Source organism: Gossypium arboreum, chromosome 1 (assembly GCF_025698485.1).
Source record: "Gossypium arboreum isolate Shixiya-1 chromosome 1, ASM2569848v2, whole genome shotgun sequence".
Classification (NCBI taxonomy): domain Eukaryota; kingdom Viridiplantae; phylum Streptophyta; class Magnoliopsida; order Malvales; family Malvaceae; genus Gossypium; species Gossypium arboreum.
Genome location: NC_069070.1, coordinates 65106785 through 65113435, shown reverse-complemented (window position 1 = coordinate 65113435; position 6651 = coordinate 65106785).

Genomic DNA, 6651 nt, shown 5'->3' with positions numbered 1-6651 from the left:
TCTTACAGTTGCATTTGCAACTGGTCTTGCATCTCTTTTTGAAACTGTTCCAATCTTTGGTCTATTTTTTTGGTTTTGGCGTGAGTACTATAACGATATTCGATTGGTTGACTTTTGTTGGTTTCCAAATTAACTGAAATAATTTTGTTTAATTAGGTTTTTTTCGTGAAATTTAATGCATATGATGCAATGTAATGCAAATGCATGAATGCAATGAATGCAAAAAAAGAAAAATTGATTCTGATTCAATTTCATTAGATTAATTTTTCTAGAAAAAAATTCCTTTACATAAAACGGATTACATATAAGGCTTTGCCCTAATACTTAAGGCCTTGACTTGCTTAAGAAGCCAAGTTAACTCTCAGCCTCAGTCCGATTCTAATTCATATTTTACCCTTAGCACGTCAGCCTAAACTGCTAGGGTTTGTAAATGATCAGCCACCTCTCGTATCTGAGCCACAGCTTCACCCATAATATAATCTCTGTCCCTAACTTGATCCTGAGAACGGTGGAGTTGCCCTTGCCACTGCTCATTACTTGCTTCTAGGAGTTCAACTCGAAGTTCATAGTTTTCTAATGCAGTCTCGAGTTCTTCTACATTTCTTTTCAGCTCTTCAATCTTGTTTAAACTCGCCTTCAGCTTAATTACAGGTTACGACTACGATACTGATGAAGCGACTTTTCTAGCTCTGTTACTCTAGCCTTTAATTCAATTTTTTCATCTTGGATTTCTGACAAGCTCCTTTCTAAGGCCTCTTTTCTAACCTGAGCATCTTGGAATTTTCTCTTCCATCGACCAGTTCTGGTCTTTTCTTCTTGAATCTCTTGTCGCCACTGTTCTGATGTTTTTCCCTGACCAGCGATTTTCATTGACCTCCGCAGCTTCTTGTAGTCTATTTTTAAACTATTCAAATCTTCTTCTGCCTTATTCTTTCCCTTTCTCAGCTTCTCAGCTTCTAGTTTCTGGACGTCGACATCTAGTCCCAGCTGCATTTTCTCCTCTTCCAATTGTTCTATCCTCTTTTCTAACTCTAGATTCTTTTTCTCAAAATCTTGTTTGTTGATTTCTAGCTCAGATGGGATCATCTTCAAGTGTTCTTCCATTGATCGAGTGTTTTCTTGATCTGACATAGGGATGTTGTCGTTGATTCTCTAACCTCACCACCGGTCATAATCAGGGGTAGTCATTGGGTTAGTAGCAAACCTTTTCATTCTACGAGTTTGGTTCCAGGCATTCGATATCTCTCGAACTTTCTTTTTGTAATTATCTCCCTTGTATACGAACTCGCACTGAGCTAACCCATGTGTTGTTGGCGTAAACTGTCTCGATCTGTACTGCCTTAATACGTGCAAAAGAGCATACCTGACAACTCCCTATATCCCAAGTAGGGAAACCCAATCAAAATCTCCACACTGATATAAGATCTCTTCGAGAACCTCTAAAGGGCTCTCCATTCGACGTCTTCCTCTTGCAGATTCTGAAGAATCATCATCCACTTTTCTTCTATAATATCATCCCATCTTGGCGTAGCCATTATCTCTTTTAGCGGCGAATAATTTTCGAAGAAGATTCGATATGATACCTTCTCCACTTTCTAAATATGACTGTGGAACCAAGCCAGTAAGAGTTGTGCACATCCGATGAATCTCTCTCGCCTGCTCTTCAATAGGCATTTAATAATCTGAAAGTTTCAGCCAAAATTGTGGGCACTGGTGTGACCCTTTTATTAAGTCTGTCAAATAAATCGGAGACCGCCCCGTCTATATGCCCAGGGCCTTGGGGAAGATAACCAATCCATAAATACTCAAAATGAAAACATCAACCCCTTTCTTCATATCAGGATGTGCTAGGATCAAATCCCTCAAATTTCTCTAAGGGATGCACTTACAATCTCCTTTTTTCTTGATCCAGGCCCTAACCCACTGTTCGCTCATTCCATGATGTTCATCTGCTTTTTTAAGAATGTCGGGATGATGGCAACTCTAGAATAAGCTTTGTCAACTTGAATCTTTGGCCAACGAAGTAAGACCGTGTATTCTTCTACAGTAGGTACCAAATCCACTTTCCTAAAAGTAAAACAGCTATAAGCAGGGTTCCAATACTAGACGAGGGCTCGGAATAGGTGCTCGTCCACCTTGATATCAGGTAGATATGGAAAATCACCATAATGACAGTAGAATAGTAGTTTGATCTCGTCATCCCACTGACCCCATATTTCTTTCATCTCTTAGAGATTATTTTAGGTTAAGTTGATCCAAGTAAAATCCCACAACTCTGACACATGCCCCTCGGTAAGACTATCATCTTTCTTTTGCTGTGTTGTCTCAGCCCATATTCGGACAGTCGTATTATCCTCCACTTTATCAAGAAACCCCTTTTCCATGATAAGTTATCTATTTAGCAACTAAATGTGAATCAACACCTTTTTTGTGATGAAAATGCCATGCAATTACAATAAAAGTAAAATAAAGCACGTCAGTATTTCATACACAGTTTAAAGCAAGCAAGGAATAACAAATAAAGCACCTGCTCAGGTAACCACTAGGGTTTGGTGTAGCTCTACCTAAGGCGGGTTCCTACGGCTCATTATATGCGGTTCGGTTCTAAGTAAAGGTACCTGAACCAGTAGATTCCTCGATCTTCACCCATTATAGGCTCATATAAATTGAGTTCAGTTCAGGGGAATACATTTCCCTATAGCTGCACGGAGATGAAAATCTCACGAAGACATAAGTACAGATGTATCCCGAAAGCGATCCATTATCCTACACGGAGGTGAAAACCTCATGAAGGAATAGTTTCTCACTCTCACTTAAAAGGGTAAGATCAACCGATCATGCAATGCAATGTGCAAAAAGATACCCAAACTTAAACCAACACAGCAATTATAAACCACAATGATGAATATCGTAACAACGACGGATGAAATGCAATGAAAGGATCGTACATTTAAACCAAGTTTTCAATTTTTGACAAAAGACAAAAAGTAATCAACTCGTGGTTTGACTCTCTTTTTTAAATCCCCAGTAGAGTTACCAAGCTATAGAAACCATTTTTTGAAAAACGGGGTCGACTTGATTTTGAAAAAACCAAAAAATAAGAGTCGCCACCAATCCTTTTTGATGAGGTGTGATTAGGTCACCTCGTAAAAGTGGTTGTTTTTAAAAAATGGTTTTATTTATTTAAACAACAATTTTGGTCCACGAAATTCAGAAAGACGGGTTCGGGAGTCGGTTACGCACTCGTAACACCCAAAATTGGTACCTAGTTGATTAATTAGTGTCTTAGTGTCAAAAAATTGAGAACTTTGAAGAAAAAAATACGATCCATCGTTAAATTACTGCTTAATTGAATATTTTTTGAGAAACAGGTATGTTTCACGTTAATCGAGGAAAAGAAGTATGTCTCGTAAGTTAGGACACAATATTTTTAAATCTCTGAAACGAGAATTAACACTGAAAATTATTTATTTTTGAAAGATATTTGTTTATCTCGGTTTTAGAAAGAAATCATATTCCGTGAATTAGAACACGATCTTTTCATAATTCCCGAGATTATTTAAAATTTGTGCTTTAAAAAAAACGTTCGTCTATTCGGATTCATCGAGAAAGTCGAAACCCCGTAAGTTAGGGAACGACCTTTAGAATCTCGAAATACGAAAAAGCTTATTTTAGAGAATATAGTTTCATTCGTGGAGTAAAGATTAATGCGGCACAACTTATAGTAAAATGTGAAAGCGAATCATGGTATTAATACACGTAACAACATAATAATAGATGCGATAATACTAATAACAATAATATGAGCAAAGATATAAAAATAAAAATAAAAATAAAAACAAGGCTAATAGAAAACATAAATAATAAACAAATAAAACTATAAAAGAGTTTAAACAAATAAAACGAATAAATAAGCAAATAAAAAATATTTAATAAAACAAAATAAGAAATGATAATAATAATAATAATAATAATAATAATAATAATAATGATAATAAATAATAGTAATAATAATAATAATAATAGTAATAATAATAATAATAATAATGAATATAAATAATAGTAAAATAATAATAATAATAATAATAATAATAATAATAATAATAATGATGATGATGATGATGATGATGATGATGATGATGATAATGATAATGATAATAAATTATAATAAAAATAATTACAATAATAATAGTAATAATAATAATAATAATAATAATACTAATAATAATAATAATAATGAATATAAATAATAGTAAAATAATAATAATAATAATAATAATAATAATAATAATGATGATGATGATGATGATGATGATAATAATGATAATAAATTATAATAAAAATAATAACAATAATAGTAGGAATAATAAATTAATTAATTTTAATAATAAAATAGAAAAATAACTAAAAAAAGGACTAAATTGAATTTAAAATAGAAATTCGGGGCAAATTCGAAATAAATATAAGAGAAAAGGACCAATTTGCATGCGCGAATAACAAGGAGGGACCAAAAGGGAAATTATTCCTCCCATTCAAAACTTGCTGTTGCAGGAGGGACTAAATTGAAAATGACATAAATTAATGGGAAAAAATTAAAAAAATAAAAATAAAAACTTAATTGCAAAACACTTGAAAAGCGGAAGGGCTAAAGGTGCAATTAGCCCTTCCGTTTAAAAACACGCGGATCATAGCCTGGAATGGGTCGGAACTCGGTTCTGATCATCAAAACGACGTCGTTTTGGAGCCTGAGGGAGTTGGCCAAAACGGCGTCGTTTTGGCACCCTATATAAATCACTAAATCTTCAAAAAAAATCATTTCAACCCCCTCTTCAAAAAAACAAAAAATGCTCTCTCCCCCTCTCTCTTTCAACCCCTTCTCCGGCCAGACCTCCAATCGGCCACTGTCGCACTGGCCACCGGTCGCCGGCGTAAGCGCCACTTTGCACGGCGACCGAGACTCTAAAAAAGGTAAATTTTTTATTTTTTTTATTTTTAACTCTTTTTTAATATATTTATATATAATTTTTTTAAAAAAACGAAAATAAAGAAATGGGTGTATGTATACAAATAGTTTCGAAAGAAAGGAAAATAAATGAAAATGAAAACAACCTTGGCATGATCGAAACTTTGTTTTTTTTTTCTTTTCAATCTACTTTGTTGATTGCAAGTTGTATGTTTGAATCTGCCTTTTTTTAGTTAAATTCGGTTTTTGGCTTGGCTTTATATAGCCATTTACACTATTTTTTTTTTATTATTTGTTGTCTTTTCTTCTTTAAACCTTGCAAGTGGTGGAGCAAGTAGACGGAAAAGGCGGTGGCAGCAGGCGGCGCTTGCAGTGGCGGTGACAGAGGACCCTAGGTACGGTGCCGAATTTAGGGGGGCTAGGGTTTTTCTTTTTTGTTTTTTTTTATTGTCAGTTTGGGTTGGGGTTTAGGTTTTGGGCTGCTGTTTTTGTTTTGTAAATGGGCTGTAATGGGACTGTGGACTTTAATTTATTTGTATTTTGGGTTTTTTATGGGCCTCGGCAAAATTAGAGCTGTACACTATGGTTCCTATGCGTATAAGTTGTGATAGAATTTCTAGTTTATATGTTTATCATTCTATTTCTAGATTATAATTATATATAGATTTTTTTTTAAAGATGCTCATGGTTAATTTTACTTAAACTTCGACACATTTATTTATGTGCTTGTTATATTAATCATTATTTTTCATGTCTTATTTTATTTTACAATTTTATTATTTTAATTTAATTTAAAGATTAAAATATATTAGATTATGATACATTTACGATGTGGGTGAAAATTTTATACATTAAATTAAAAAAAGAAAAATTAAAACAAAACCAAACGTGACTTTGATTGAAAGAGTAAAATTGAGATTATAAAAATGATAATATATTAGGTTCAAATATCATTATTCTCACGTATTTCAAACTGGGACAAAAGCGTTGTAAGAGAGGCTAAAGTTTGCATGGGATAAGGGGTTCCATAATATTGAGATGGAGAGTGACAATGCTCTTCTCATTGACATTGTCTGGAGTGGTGGTGTGGTCGACAGCGGGTTTGCTGAGCTGCAGTTGGTGGATGAGATGTGTGAGCGTCCTCCATTGTTTACCAGTGGCATGTTGGCCATGACCTAAATCAAGTTGCTAACTGTTTGTTGAGGATTGGTTCTGCCAGACTCAACGACTTGCATGTGTTCCGTATGCCTCCGTCCTCAATTAGGCCTTTGTTGGCTCTTTATGAATGTGTTTTATTTTGCCTCAAGTCATAATCAAAATTAGAGTCTTAAGAAAGTTATGATTGACTGAACTTTGCGGATAAGGTTTGTGCTTATCTTTTATCTTTATTCTGGAAGATTTATGTGCAGATTTTATTGGAATTAATCCTATTTTATCTTGGGATAATATTAAAGATTATTTATCCATATTTTTATGGTGATAAAATTGTGTTTGTCTTGGATTGTGCTGATAGACTAGGCTGCCATATTAAGCCTATAAATAGTTAGTTGATTCGCAGGTGAAGATGCATATTTGGGAGAGTGATGTGCTAAATTGCTCCATTATTTTTTGTTATTTTTATTTGTAATTTTGCATTCAATTAGTAGGTATTCTTGTGAGAGATTGAACGTAAAAATTATTTTCAAATT